The sequence below is a fragment of the Amblyomma maculatum genome, chromosome 9, assembly GCF_055883805.1.
Source record: "Amblyomma maculatum isolate TAMU_Amacu chromosome 9, ASM5588380v1, whole genome shotgun sequence".
In the NCBI taxonomy this organism is placed as follows: Eukaryota; Metazoa; Arthropoda; class Arachnida; order Ixodida; family Ixodidae; genus Amblyomma; species Amblyomma maculatum.
This window is the reverse complement of record NC_139352.1, coordinates 128,512,451-128,528,559: the sequence shown is the minus strand read 5'-3', so window position 1 is coordinate 128,528,559 and position 16,109 is coordinate 128,512,451. Positions and strand designations below refer to the sequence as shown.

The following is a 16,109-nucleotide window of genomic DNA, read 5'->3' as shown; positions in this document are numbered from 1 at the left end:
AATATAGCATTCACTAGATGTGCGTATATCCTGATAAGGAAACTACCGAATGCAGATGTGTTTGATAAGTTGCCTTTTTTTTTTTTTTTGTAAAATACAGTCGCATGAACGCCGCAGATATTGAAGCATTCACGCGGCCTTGACTTGAAAAGCACGTTTACACTTTCGATTACGAAACCATGGAGGCCGGCTCGAATGCCGTCACAAGCCTCCGGAAGCTGTCCACAGGGGACTGCGTACCGCGCCGCTATCAGAATCAGTTGCGCGGCGTCGTCCCGCCCCTGTCCACTCACGCTGTGCGATTTCCTAAACGCGTCGTATACCGTCCGTGCTTTGAATCGCAAAAGAAGCAAGAAGGATGGGGTGCAAAGAAAGACTACCCCGCCAACTCTGCGCGATGCAAGAACGTAGCTATATGTTCCGTCTGCACCAAAGCTTTAGAGAGTGCTAAACAAAAAGTATGTTTTTGGAGAGGGAAGGTAGAGCAGGGCGTGAAAGTTTCACTCGGAGGAAATAAATAGTGCAGGCGGGAGTTGAGAGGGGGGGGGGGGGGGGGGGGCGGTGCAGAGGAGTAGCTAGGCCAACCTCCTTCGCAAGACGGCTAACGCGGCGATGTTGAGAATACAGATGGAGAAATACAGCGAATACTCCTTGAGATTCATGAGCTCTGACTTTCGTGAGCCTGCGTGGTCGCCACGAAGTGAGGAAGCGTGGATAAAAAAATAAAAATAAAACAGGCATACGAAATAATAAATTTTAGTGAGTGGGTACTGCTTTCTTTTTGACGATATATAGATCTGAGGGCTTCCTGCAGTTTCTTCTAAAATGCGAGATCTTAGAGAGTAACGAAAAAAAAATAAAAAGCGAGGGCGACATACAGTGATTTAAAAGCGAGAAGTGGGAATGGTCTAAAACATGCATAGCGCTGAAGATGGTGATCTTTTTTTCCTCCGGGGCAGTCTTCGCGATAGAGACGGAAGGAAACCAAAATAAGACGCAGATAAAAACAGCTGGGGTCTGTGGCGCTCGCGGAATGCACTCTAAGAAGTGTCGCGCAGATTTGTCGACGTCGTCCTAGGAGAAATTTTGTTTCATCTTTTCAGCCCCCGCCTCTTTGTCTTTGCGCTCCCATCATAAATCGCACCCCTGGGAAAACTTTTCGCGCATTCATGTCGTCGTCTTTGGTAGCCGCACGGCTTGGTTCTGGTAGGTCGGTCGGCCGCATGAGGGTCACTGTAGTAGAGAAGCGCGTTGTAGAGTGCGGTCGTCTTGCCACTGCGCTGCAACGCTATATCGCGGCGGCCATTTTGTTGGAGCTGCAGCAGCTCTCACCGTCAGAAGTTCCGACAGTTAGTAGCACGAAGAGCGCACCAAAACAGTACAAACTAACTAACTGACTAACTAATTCGAATAATAATTCTGCTCGAATAATTAAGCTCATTGTTGAAAATCTGGACACATGGGCCAGCGTAGCAAATTTTCATGCCGTCGTTGTAGAAACCCCGCCTTTAAGCACTACTTCACTCCTGCTGTCCAAAATACTACCATGACGTTATTTTACCGGCATGATCTCAGTGCCAGTCTGCTCTACACAGGAGACGGACGCAAGGAAGGTGAGAGGTGGGGGAGTTAAAGCATACGTTCAAATATATCGTGGACGTGGGCAGGTTAGAAAATACATGCGAGCATTAGATCATTGGTCACCGTCGCATGCTTAGAAAGGCAAGAAAGGCAACGCTGTCGCAAACTTCACCGTCCGGTTCCTTCGCAAATCACTATTGCATTTTTTCATCATATGGTCCTTTTATATCGCCCTGATGGGACGGATTCGTTTTTCTTTTTATATGTATGTAATAAACATCAAATGCGTTTGTTCCTCCAGTAATGCGGAGTGTTCTGCTTGTGCCACAATCGCCATAGTGATTTTTCATGCTCCCTGACCCCCCGACATGGTAATGCGTCTTTCAGCGTCTGCTTTATATCACAATGTACTTTATGTCTTACATACCCCGCTGCCCCCCTCCCCCCAGCTCACACGCCCTGCACGGGCCACCGGCTGTGGTGCTAATTTTGCACTTGTTTTGTCCGTCTTGAGAGGAGGAAGGCAATTTCTCACTTTATTGAGGCCTTGACCTGTGAATCAGCCAAGGGAAAAGTAAAACAAATAAAGAACCAACATTTGTTGCACAAGCTCACGTCCGAAAAAGGCATGCCAGTGTTGTTCGATGCAAAACGTTTGGGAGGGGAGATTGAACCGAGGAGCAATAACGTCCTTCTCCTTCGGTATGGGGAAATAAATGAACAAATACACAAATACAAAAGAAGCGAAAGTTTACCGATTGCTTATGGAGAAGAAACAGGGCGGAGGGTTATGGGGAGCGGAATAAAGGCAAGCCGTGGCGAGGCCGTAGCCAATATGAATGGCTCTCATGTAGCAGAAAAATGGGACCTGTCTCCACCCCCCTGCCTTTCTCTTTTGTTCCCCCTCCTCCTTGCCCACGCTACTTCCCTCCCATCAGGTTGTCTGGTCACTTTATCAGAATACGTAGGGCGGGCCCGGCCCTCTCTTCCTCTCCGAGATCTCGAATGCATTTTCTTTCCGTTATGCCCTGCGCATTTTGCTTCCTCCCAGCCTGAGTGCGCTGCATGCGTAAAGATAAACGTTTGGAGGCAGCTCGCTTTAACCGGGAGGTGAGGGCAACGGTGCACTGAAGTACTCACATAAGTTACAGAGGATGAAAACGCACACGAACGAGCGCGCACACAAAACACGCTCTTTGTCCAAGTCTCCCGCCCGGTTCGTTGGCGGTGGCTGCAGTTTCGCAACATCATCTTTCGAATGCGTTTTTTTTTTATTGTTGTTGTTGCTTTCTCTTCTTCTGGGTGGCACCTTATTTTAGGCATTTCTAACAGACCCGCTTCTTCTGGTCTACCGTCATCGCCCCCCCCCCCCCTCCCCCGCCTAAGTTCTTTCTCGTTTTTTTTTTTTTTCTTTTTTTTTTTTTTAAGACTCCCAGCGTTTCATGTCATCCTCGCGCTCCCCTGGTCCAGATCTTCCGGTCCTGGGCGCCGGTGGGGATGGGGCAGGTGGGAGGAAGGACGCTTGGCTGGAACTTCTTGTCTTCCTGACAGATGCGCCGCAGCCGCAATATCACGCAAGACGCAGGTTTACCCGCGCGAGAAAAGATGCCAGAACACGCATATCGCCTTTCCGGCCACAGAATCCGCCGTCGCTTCTCTCTCAGTATTCTCGCAGTAGTCGTAATGAAATCAATAATAAAAACAAGCGACGAAGGAAACGGCTAGGAAGGCACGATTTTTCCTGGATGATTCTACCCTTCCCTGGCCTCCGAGGCTTGCGAAAGTCGATTTAATATTACTAATTTACTTTTTATTTTTTTTTTACGCCGAACTGCTGAATTTATGGGGCGGGAATAGCTGAGCATTTCAAGTAAGAACTCTGTTGGCCGTTTTTATTATTTTTATTTACTGTCTGTGTCATTTATCGCGCATGTCTGTCTGAAATGTTTTGGGACTATTTGTCTTGATCTTTATTTTGTGAAGTGGGGAAGTTCATCCTGTGAAAAAGAAAGAGGGTGACAGGCAGTCGGTCTTTTCTTTCTTTCTTTCTTTTTCTATCTTTCTTTCTTTCTTTCTGTTTGCTCAGATCTAATGCTTGTTTCTAAGCGAAACTTTTTACAGAAATTTATATTTTTTCGTAAAAATATCAAATACGAGAACTGAGCGCACTCGGATGAATCGACATGAGTGGTGTTTATAAATATCAATCAATCAATCAATCAATCAATCAATCAATCAATCAATCAATCAATCTTTATTTAATGTGCGCAGGAACAAGCATGTGGTCTTCGTGCTGCAGCGCAAAAAAAAAAACAAAAATGAAAATCCACAAACATGTTTACATACACAGAAAGAACACAAAAGAAGAAATAAATAACACATGAAATGAAACTGAGACGAAAAGTGTCACGGAAAGAAAGCAATCAATAAGTAGCATCACTTATATACACAGTGAGAGAATTGTTGAGCACATCATGAAAGAAAAAAAAGAAAAAAGAACGGTAGCTAGAAAAAAAACAACAACAACAAATAACTGACATTGATTATAGTAATATAGAAATATACATAAAATAAACAACCATTCCAGGCGCAACAAGTGCGTGGTACTTAAAACACAGGCTAGAAATATAGAATAATACAATAAAGAAATAGAATTGAACACGGGAGAGTAAGATTCGAATATAAAGTTTAAATTTGAAATATAAGTAAGAAACGGATAAAAAGCAGTTCAAAATACAGACAGCATTAAACAGGAGAAGAAGCAAAAAGTGAACTAAATACAATATTTTAGGCTAGAAAGTGGGAGATATATGTGATAAAGTACTATTTAGAATACAACGCTACGAACATCCAATATAAATGAACAGAGCGAGTTTTGGAAGATGTCGAGGTGAGGACAAAAAGAGTTAAATAACCATTGCATCCTGTCCAGAGGGGAATGGGAATGAAGAGACGGAGAAACTTGAAATGGTCTGGATTCCCTCATGCTCTTTTGCAGAGCGCGCAGTAGGATGTACTCTAAGAGCTGAGGGCACATAATGTGGCCATGAAGGAGTTTGTACAGAAAAATGATATCAACTCTGATACGACGGCAGTGAAGAGAAGGAAGATTCAGTTGGATGGTCCTGGTGGAGCGAGAGGAGGAAGTTGCGCAGGGCAGGCGATAATGAAATATCCGTAAAAAATTTTGTTGTACTCTGTCAACCTTGTCCAAGTTCAATTTGCAAGTGCCCTTCCAAACAACCGACGCGTATTCCAAGAGCGGCAAGCATACGGACAGGTACAGTTTTAAGAACGGAAATGGAGTACGGAACTCTCGAAACTCTGCAAACGAATCCGAGTGTGCGCATAGCCCGCTGAGCAATGCGTTTAGTATGAGAGAAGAAGGTGAGCGTGCGGTCAAAAAGTACACCAATGTCATTAATTTCATCAACCCTGTCCAACAGCACAAAATTCACAGATTAATGGTAGAGAAAGCTATGTGTTTTACGAGTAAAGGAGACATAGTTTTGGAAGAATTGAGGGTAAGTCGATTCTTCGTACACCAATCAGAAATAATAATAATAATAATAATAATAATAATAATAATAATAATAATAATAATAATAATAATAATAATAATAATAATAATAATAATAATAATAATAATAACAATAATAATAATTTTAGCGCCGGCCCCTGTCCTTCATCGGCTGGGCACTTTCGGTGTTAAGCGGCGATTTAGTTTGGTTTCCTGCCTCACTGAGAGCGGCTCTCTGCACATATGTGATAATGATGATGATGAATAACTTTATTAACACCCATCAAGAAAAATAATAATAATAATTTTAGCACCGGCCCCTGTCCTTCATCGGCGGGGCACTTTCGGTGTTAAGCGGCGATTTAGTTTGGTTTCCGGCCTCACTGTGAGCGGCTCTCTGCACATATGTGATAATGATGATGATGAATAACTTTATTAACACCCATCAAGGAAAATAATAATAATAATAATAATTTTAGCGCCGGCCCCTGTCCTTCATCGGCGGGGCACTTTCGGTGTTAAGCGGCGAATTAGTTTGGTTTCCGGCCTCACTGAGAGCGGCTCTCTGCATATATGTGATAATGATGATGATGATGATGAATAACTTTATTAACACCCATCAAGAAAAATAATAATAATACTAATTTTAGCGCCGGCCCCTGTCCTTCATCGGCGGGGCACTTTCGGTGTTTAAGCGGCGATTTAGTTCGGTTTCCGGCCTCACTGTGAGCGGCTCTCTGCACATATGTGATGATGATGATGAATAACTTTATTAACACCCATCAAGGAAGGAAAATAATAATAATAATAATAACTTTAGCGCCGGCCCCTGTCCTTCATCGGCGGGGCACTTTCGGTATTAAGCGGCGATTTAGTTTGGTATCCGGCCTCACTGAGAGCGGCTCTCTGCACATATGTGATAATGATGATGATGATGATGAATAACTTTAATAACACCCATCAAGAAAAATAATAATAATAATACTAATTTTAGCGCCGGCCCCTGTCCTTCATCGGCGGGGCACTTTCGGTGTTTAAGCGGCGATTTAGTTTGGTTTCCGGCCTCACTGTGAGCGGCTCTCTGCACATATGTGATGATGATGATGAATAACTTTATTAACACCCATCAAGGAAGGAAAATAATAATAATAATAACTTCAGCGCCGGCCCCTGTCCTTCATCGGCGGGGCACTTTCGGTATTAAGCGGCGATTTAGTTTGGTTTCCGGCCTCACTGAGAGCGGCTCTCTGCACATATGTGATAATGATGATGATGAATAACTTTAATAACACCCATCAAGAAAAATAATAATAATAATACTAATTTTAGCGCCGGCCCCTGTCCTTCATCGGCGGGGCACTTTCGGTGTTTAAGCGCCGATTTAGTTTGGTTTCCGGCCTCACTGTGAGCGGCTCTCTGCACATATGTGATGATGATGATGAATAACTCTATTAACACCCATCAAGGAAGGAAAATAATAATAGTAAAAATAACTTTAGCGCCGGCCCCTGTCCTTCATCGGCGGGGCACTTTCGGTGTTAGGCGGCGATTTAGTTTGGTTTCCGGCCTGACTGAGAGCGGCTGTCTGCACATATGTGATAATGATGATGATGAATAACTTTATTAACACCCATCAAGGAAAAGATTCCTCCGCTTTCAGCAGTCTGGAATCCCTTTTTCGTTTTGGGGCGATGCGGCTCAAGTTCTCACTGGCAGCCAGCTGTGGCGAGCCGTCAGATGCAGCCGTGCTGTAGTTCTCCGGAAACGTCACAACATGCACTGGCTGCAAGAACTTTATTCGCAAACATCGTTTCAGTTCACGTTGCCGGTTTTGTGATCTAATCAACCGGAGCAGTGACCGTCAGCAGTTATTCGCAATAAAGAAGCGAGACACGTAATCTACTTTCTATTCAAATAAGGACGGAAGCGTTCAAAGTGATTACGATTTTCTCATTTCGAAGCGCCTTTATTTCCCCTTTGTTAGCACATTCTTTCATACGCTGTAATGTATTTTGAAGTAATCTGCGCTTCGAACATGTCCGTCGTGTCTGCACAGTTTGTCTTATTATACTAGCCCTCGCGACCCGTTGTTTTGTGCGTCTCAAAAATTGGTGCGCAAAAATTACGGAGCAGTGTTCGGTGTGTGTGCTTTTTGAAACGTGCGTAGTCGCACACGTGTGTTTATCTTTCGCCAGTCGTTGAAGCGGCGAAGATTAATAAAATTCTGCCGGCCTGACCCTGATACCCCAACGCTGGGAATGTTTACCTAATGTTCGAGCTGATGTGTCCTGTATTGGCACGTGTATTTGCTTAACACGCCAAGGTACAGGTTTTGTATTTTCTGCCCTTCTATAGAACTTCTATAGAAACTGCTTTCGCCCATTTCGTACGATAGCAGCGCGCCAGTTTTCGTGATCGAGCACTCGTGGGTGTAATTAAATTTTCGGGCTTGAATCAACATCGCTGCTTCTACTCTTGTCGAACGACAGTTTTCATATCGAGAGGTCGCTGAGCCGAGACAGACTCTTGGAAGCAGTTTTCTTTTTTTTTTCTTTACTGTTGTGATCACCGCGTGCTGCTACATTTCAACCGAACAGCCCCACTTGCCCTTAGAATGACTAACTGCATAATATGCGTGGCTTTTACATCGCTCTATACCTTGGTCCCACTAAGGATTAAATTTCTGAGAAGCTCCGCTTTCTTTTTTCCGAGGTTACTGTCGCCCCTTCTATTTGATTCTTTGTGTGTTCGTAACAGTAAATGCACATCGCCCAACACGCTCGTTTTTGTTCTATTCTTTTTTTTTTATTTGTTCTTTTTACAAACCCGCAAGCTCTTACACGTGCGTTCAGTTTCATTACATCAAGATTTGTTTCAAAAGAATGGGATACTTGCACAGGGTGTCTTTTAGTTGAAGCGGGTGGTCACTTCTTTCATATTTCTGAATTTCTGGACTTTTTACTGGTCTTTTTAACCTGAGAACGATCGGTTGCGTCAGCGTCCTCAAGCTTAATCGCAACCGCATTCGGGATACAGTTATCGCAGTGTAATTATAGATCCTATTATTTTTATAGTAGAGTAATTATTAACCGTATACGCACTCCTCACTCAAATGCACTTCAAACACCTTTATTTCGTTGGTGGCTCGAGACCAGGGGTGGGGGCGGACTTAAATGACCAGGTATGGTGGCCTGCTATATTGCCGCCTCGCACACGAAGCGCCACAACGCGTTCACTGTCTTTCGTTTGTCGCCCGCGAGGCCGAATCCATTCCTCACGAGTGCGTAGCAGGTTGGGCGGTGCTGCGACTGTGACTGTTCAAGCTTCGGCAATCCCGCACGAGGTGACGTATTTTGATGGCGTCTCCTGCGGTCTGCAGGCGAAGCATCCTAGAGGTCGAGAGGCTTCAGGGGGGTCATCGTGCTCTGTGCTTTGGGTCTCTGTGCGCCTGCTGCAGCACAGCGGTCACTATACACACCTGTCCTTTTTGTTTTGTAGCGAAAGCTTTTCTGCGGTAAGTTTTCAAGCCGTCGGCGTGACACCGTGTTACCGTGGCACCGTGGAAGACGAAGAAGAAAAAGAAAAAAAGATGGGAAAGAAGAAGAAAAAGAAAAGAAAGAAGAAAAATGAAGGAAAATAAGAAGAAAAAAGAAGAGACCTAGAAGAAGTAAAAGAGGAAGAAAAGGAGAAAGTAAAAGAAGAAGAAAAAAGAAGGAAAAGAATAGGTCGAAGAAAAAATAGAAGAGAGAGACCAAGAAGGAAGTAAAAGAAGAAGAAAAAGAGGAAGCAAAGAAGTAAAAGGAGAAAATAAGAACAAGAAAAAAGAAGAAAGAAGGAAAAGGAAGTAAAAGAACAAGAAGATAAAGAAGGAAAAGAAGAACAAGAAAAAGGAAAGACCAAGAAGAAGTAAAAGAAGAAGAAGAGAGATAACTCGGTAGTTGGTAGAGGCTAATGACAACAGCGAGTTGCTAGGAAAGAAGGTTCGTTCGAACGTTGTAACGGCGGTGTGCCCCGAAGTTCGACGTAGAGACGATGTCGTACCACTAGGAGTCTCCTACACCCGAAAGAAATGGTCAACGAAGCTGAAACCATAGAGTAAACCACAATGTGCAAAAGCCATGTCTTTACTTTGAAGCCGAACCTAAGCGCAGCCATGCAGATTGCTTTCGCGTAACTCCAGGTTTAACCACAAGCTAAACCGCAGCTATTTTTTTCTCTTCAGTGTGCGACAGTCCACCGCATTCCCCAGTGGTCCCGAACATTATACTAATTTAGAACACTGCATTTTCTTCTGTCGCGTTGCCATTCTGTTTCCTGAATATACGTACCCTTTCTCCTGAACGCTTTATATTACTGGTTTTACATACAAATAATTTTTTTTTTTTTCACTATATTAAATCCGCCCCACCGCAGTGGTGCAGTAGTTTTGGCGCTCGACTGTTGTGCCCAAGGATGCGGGATTGAATCCCGGCCGTGGCCGCCGCTTTTCGATGGAGCCAAAAAGCAAGGAGTCCGTGTGCAGTGCGGTGTCATTGCACGGTAAATAACTCCAGTTGGTCGAAATAAATCCGGAGCCCTTCACTACGGCCCTTCTCATAGCCTGAGTCGCTTTGGGACGTTAAACCCCACCAACCAAACCAAACCTAAATTAGATCCGCTCAGCAACAAAGTGCTGGATTTCGAGAATGCCCTCGCGCTTAACAAGCGATCGTTCCAACTTATTTTTCTTCAATAGTGCCCTTTGCTGAAGCAGCAGAACCGTTTTGCCTGCCTATTCGTTTGCGCAAGCATCGTTTCGGCAAGAGAACGGAGCATTCCGACCTAACCTTCCGGACACTCTCGTTCCCCTCTCATTTCACCCTCCGTTTTTCTTCTTCGCGTCACGTGTGTGTTCGACACAGCCTGCGGACAGTCCTGATCGGCCATTAACGATGTTGCGCGACGCTCATAACCGCGCCCCCGGCATCGCGAGCGAGCATTGTTCCCTGGCTTAACGGGCCGTGAACCGCGTACGCGCTGCGCGAAGTGTCGCCTCCGACGGTGGTTCCTCCTCACCCTTCATTTTTAGCGCATGGGCTCGCCTACTCTCTCCCCCCTTTCACTATCAGCGAAGGTTCAATTAGTGGCCCGAAAGAACGCGTGTGGCGAAAGCAGTTCGTGGCAGGCTACGTCTGGCTGCTGCCCACCCACCACACGCCGAACAAATTATGCGTCCTAACTATGACACAAAAAAAGTTTCCTGCCTGATTCGAGCAGACGAGACGACTACGTGCCCTGGGCACCAAAGTTTAGTTCGCGAAGTTTTCTGCTGAATACGTTGCTCCCCCTTCAGCCCCCATTCTCTTTTTTCCTGCGTTTCTCGGGCCATGGAGCCACGGAGTTTTATTTTTCCTCAGAAGCTTTCATAGCGTTCGCGACAGTTCGCAGTCGTTGACCTTTTCGTCCTTTCGCAAAGTAGCCGGTAGACCCTAGTTTTAGCGAGGACACACATCCCAGATATAATTGGAGTATGTCGAAAAAAATAGGGAGGGGGCGGGGGGAGGGGTTTGGTCAGGACATAGAGAAGAGCTTCAATATTATTTCTTTCGTTCACTCGACTCCTCTTGCAACTGTACTTCCTGTTAGGGCACGGGGACAGCTTCCTGCACTTTTTGGGACTGTGCTGTGCCTTGGAACCGTTGTTACGCGGCTACATGCCTGAAAACATCTCTTTCATGCTTCTTCTTTTCTCGCTTTTCCGGTCATTGATCGCATGTACGCTGCTCAAAACTGTATTGACATTTCTTTTTGCAAAAAACGCCTTTTTGAGGTATGGACGCGGCTTCGCCGGTGCACAAGATTATCAGTGTTGGCGGACATAAGAAAAAAGGCGGATAACGTTAATTAGTACGCTGGCTAATTAATTTCTGAGCATTCGCTCTCCAACTACCTAAGCGTCTAGTTTCAATTAGGGATTTCTAGCTGGCCAGTAGTAATGGTTGTTTCAGTATTTGGAATGTCCACAACGCGATTAACCGCCACGCTGTGGTTTTAATAATTTTGTCCATCTCGTGCCATAAGATGCACGGTTACTGTCGAAAAACTCGCGCTCTAAGCACAGCCCTTAGTACCACGTCATACGCATGCACGCACGCACACTGTTACGTGCGGGGATCGCGAGTGCCTGAGTTAGCGTACCGCTGCCAACAGTTACGTGCGTGGCTCGCGTGCTCAGCTCACCGCTGACGCCGGTTGTTACGTGCGGCGCGCGGCCCCTCGGTAGCGTTGGCCTGGCGGCTCCGTGGACGGCGGACGGCATCAAAGGTGCCAGCAAAGACGAGGCGTCTTTTAACGAAACAGCCTTTACTACAACATCGTGAAGATACGGGCAGAGAAGCTGACCCGGAGAGAATACAGACACTCTCACACAGCTGGTGTCTAGCGTCGTCTCAACGGCGCGTCAAAGTAATCTCTATCTCAGCGGAGTCAGCCGCTGCTTTTTATAGGTTTTCCCGTTCACAGGGAAAGGGTAAACCCTCACAGGAAATGGAGCGCCCAACGTGTCTGGGCAAGATGGGATGACTCAATCGCAGGTGGTCCGAACGCATCTCCTCCACCTCCTGCAGACGGGCGAGGGCGGCGCACTCTCCCACGAGCTCCTGGCTTGGCCGGCGTTTGCACACACACGCACGCACACACATTTGGCGCGTGGCAGGATCACGTTGAGGCTTGTCGGCGGGAGGAAACGTTGCGCGGCCGATGAACGGCGTCGAAATGGCCGATCCGCTCGCGGTTCTGCCTGTTGCTATGCGGTGCCCGCGTCAGCTGTCCCACTTGTCGGTGGAGAAACGTAACAGACTGCCCGCCGGGGAAGGGAGATCCCGAAGGGCAGGGGACTGCATCCGCTGTCCGGAGGGATCGGGACGTTGCTGCTAGCCGGGGTCGTCCGACTCAGCTTCTCTTGAGCTCAAACAGCCTGAAGAAGTCCTTGGCAAGTCCGGTTTCCAAGGCACTCTGCAACTTGTCTTCAGGAGAGTTTGCTGACAACCTACAACGTCACAACCACGCTAAAAACTCAACCGTTCAGCCAGCAAGCACGGCGCAAACTTCACTAAGTTTTGCCAGACTATATCCCTCTTATGCCCCCATCTATATTAAAGGGCAGCTTAGCAGCACTTGGAACGCGTCCACAAATTTGAAAAACGCATTTTCAAAACAGCACTTCTAACAAAAATAATACAATGCAATATGTTCAAAATCCTATGTCAGGAAGAAAAACACCAACAAGTGAAAACTGGGGCTTCTTCTCACGTTATGAGCTTCGACTTAAGCCATCGGCATTACCGTTGAGATCACCCTTTTCACTAAAGCTTCGGCTGTCCGTTTCACGGAAGAACCTTACCTTCCTGTTTCTGCGCAAAGAAACATACGAGCACGAGTCACTCGCTCTTCTAAACAACCTATCCCTCTCCTTACGCTTGGCGCACCAGTCACGCTATTTCTCGGCACGGGCGCATTTGTGCCTTTGGGATAGTCGCTTTCTCTTTCGCGATAGCTTACACTTGCTCCATTCTTTCTCGCGCCTGCCTTTCCGCTTTTTCCTACGGCAGCACTGGAACACAGGCTTTCTGCTTTCTTTTTGCAACCGTTTGAGGTTGCTCTCCTTACGATGGCAGCAATCTTTCTCGCGCCTGCCTTTCCGCGTTTTTCGGTGGCAGCACTTGAATACTCTAGTCCCACTTTCTTTGGGCGCGAGCTCTGGCAAGCTAGCGGTTACCGGAGCTAGTACGACACCGGTGTCTCAAAGTGGTCAAAGTGCGGCGCCGCGTCTGCATCGTGGCCAGCAGCGCATGACTCACTTTTAGTCAAGTCCGAACAGCAACGGCTGACGTCAGTCGCATCAGTCCTCCTTCTAGGCATTTGCTCTGGCAGCGCCGCGGCTGCATCGCTTGACTCACTTTCATTCAAATCCGAACAACCGCTCATGCCAGCCCTCAAGCTAAGCATTTCCTCTGGCGGCTCGCCACTCACGTTACACGGGTCCTCCGATGAGCCGCATCGCTCAGCGCTAACCGGCGCACGATCAAGCTCATTCGACAGCTGGTGCGCTTCGGATAGCGTGAGGGTCATATGTGCTACGTCCGCGTTCGCACTGGGGTTGCTTTCGCGAATACAACCTAGCGTGGTATCAGGGCACGAACGATTCTGACTCTGCTCTGGTCGCTCGCTGTCGCCTTCGCAAGTCTCGCTCTCTACAGCGGACGCGCACTCCTCGTCGGTCTGCCCTGGCTGATCACAACTCGCGGGCTGCGCAGTTTCGCTGATCGGCACTTCGTTTTTCTGCGTGCCCTGCTCTACGACACAGCTGATTTCGGAAACCGCAATTTTCTCATTTCCAAGCTGGCTTCCTTCTCCGCCACGCTCTACACAAGCTTCTGCTTTTAACTCGAGAGGCGGTTCAGTTACTACCAATTCTCCACACTCATTTGATGGAACTGTATCTCCTACAGTTACTTGGGCCGGCATGCAGTTCACCTCGCTTAACGGCGTCACTTCGGACTTCTCGCCGATTAAGCCTGTGCTAACCGTCTCAGCAAGTGGCTCGACCAAGGTAACAGGATACTCTTCTGTTCCAGGCTCGGTCGGCTCGCTACTGCGGTCACATTGCTCGGCCGCCTCCCCAAGCTGTTTCTCACACTCCGGTGCAAGTTCGATTTGCTCCGGAACTTCCGCACTGTCTAGCCATTCGCTTACAACGGCTTTCAACTGATAGGCCAAATCAAAGTATGCCTCGTCACAATGTTTCTCGCCCCCATACCTCTTCCGAAGATCATGAGGCGTTATCTGATATCGTATCAGCAATGACTCTTTTAGTGCATCATAATTTTTCAAGCCGTTGCCAACCAATCGCTTGATTTCTTCCGACGCTTCAGCGAAGAGAACAGCTGCCAACTTCTGCGCCCAACTATCTCGCTCTAAGCGTTTACTTCTGCAGACACTCTCGAAGTCTGCCAAATACTTTGCCATATCCTCGGCGATGAGGAACGGTGGTGGACCGTCTCGCGGTATTGAACCGTTACAATGAATGGCATTAAAAGCTTTAATCTTTTCCACGCTCATTCCATGTGCTGAAATCTCCAGCTGCATCAGTTTCCTTACGCGGGCGTCCTCTTTCTCGTGACGTTCCCTACGCTCACGATCCTCTTTCTCGTGACGTTCTCTACGTTCACGAATCTCTTTCTCGTGACGTTCACGTTCCTTTTTCTCGTGACGTTCACGTTCATCTTTCTCGTAACGTTTTCTACGTTCACGTTCCTCTTTCTCGTGACGTTCTCTACGTTCACGTTCCTCTTGACGTTCGTCAATGATCTCAAGGCATTCCAAAAGCTCGTCATCTTCAGCTTCCAACTCAAGAATAGCCTTTAACACTTCTGGTTTTCTGAGTTTGTCTGACAAATTCAGACCCAACTCCTCCGCAAGCTCCAGCAATTTCGGTTTGCGCAACGACTTCAAATCCAAACCCATGGCTGTTCCGAATGCTGCCTTCTCTACTGCCCACTATTGCCTTGCTGCACTTAACCCAGCAACAACGACAACACAATTACCAGCTCTGTTCTCTACTTAACAAAAGCCTGGCAAAACTCAGTAGAAGAAAGTCCCGCACTCACCATGCCTCGCAGCCAAGAATCCAACGCAGTCGTTCCGCTGCAGGCAACCAGTCATCACACAGGGCTCGTTGCACTGCTCCCGCCTTTCCGCTGAGCTGCTTTGATTCACGGGTCACGCCTCGGACATCTCCGCTCATCACACCAGATGTTGCACCTCAGTCAGGCCTGGCTCGTTTCACCGACCACGGTCACTGCTTGATCATCTTCGTCTCTCCGCTGTTCGCCAGTTGTTGGACGACGGTATCGCCTGGCTCGTCCCTCCAACCACGGTTACGTCTTGGTCGTCGTCGTCCCACCGCTGTTCACCAATTGTTACGTTTGGGGTTTGCGCGCCCCTCGGTAGCGTTGGCCTGGCGGCTCCGTGGACGGCGGACGGCATCAAAGGTGCCAGCAAAGACGAGGCGTCTTTTAACGAAACAGCCTTTACTACAACATCGTGAAGATACGGGCAGAGAAGCTGACCCGGAGAGAATACAGACACTCTCACACAGCTGGTGTCTAGCGTCGTCTCAACGGCGCGTCAAAGTAATCTCTATCTCAGCGGAGTCGGCCGCTGCTTTTTATAGGTTTTCCCGTTCACAGGGAAAGGGTAAAGCCTCACAGGAAATGGAGCGCCCAACGTGTCTGGGCAAGATGGGATGACTCAATCACAGGTGGTCCGAACGCATCTCCTCCACCTCCTGCAGACGGGCGAGGGCGGCGCACTCTCCCACGAGCTCCAGGCTTGGCCGGCGTTTGCACACACACGCACGCACACACATTTGGCGCGGGGCAGGATCACGTTGAGACTTGTCGGCGGGAGGAAACGTTGCGCGGCCGATGAACGGCGTCGAAATGGCCGATCCGCTCGCGGTTCTGCCTGTTGCTATGCGGTGCCCGCGTCAGCTGTCCCACTTGTCGGTGGAGAAACGTAACAACACACAAACACACACACACACACACACACACACACAGACAGAGACACGCACGCACACGCACGCACACCGGTGTACCAGTTCGGACAAAGGCAAGCGGAGCATGCTTTTTCATGCGTTCTGTAAGTGAAACTGGTTGTCTTGCTGCGTGCATACACGAGTGGGCTTTCACTTGTACAAATAACGTTTCTTTATCACCAACGCAGAAGGCGTTATTCTGATATCAACAAAAAAAGCGTGCTCCGTTTACTTATGTCCGCACCTGTACGTTAAAGAACCCCAGGTGGTCGAAATTTCCGAAGTCCTTCACTACGGCGTCTCTCATAGCCTGAGTCGCTTTGGGACGTTAAACCCCACAAAACCAAAACCATACATACATACATACATACATACATACATACATACATACATACATACATACATACATACATACATACATACATACAT

At 47.5% G+C, this 16,109-nt stretch overlaps 1 protein-coding gene across 5 annotated transcripts in view; it reads left to right on the top strand.

Moving 5' to 3' along the window:
• LOC146180365 (uncharacterized) overlaps positions 1–16,109 on the top strand; it is a 451,687-nt gene that overhangs the window by 392,897 nt on the left and 42,681 nt on the right. The gene's annotated exons all lie outside the window — the stretch shown is intronic.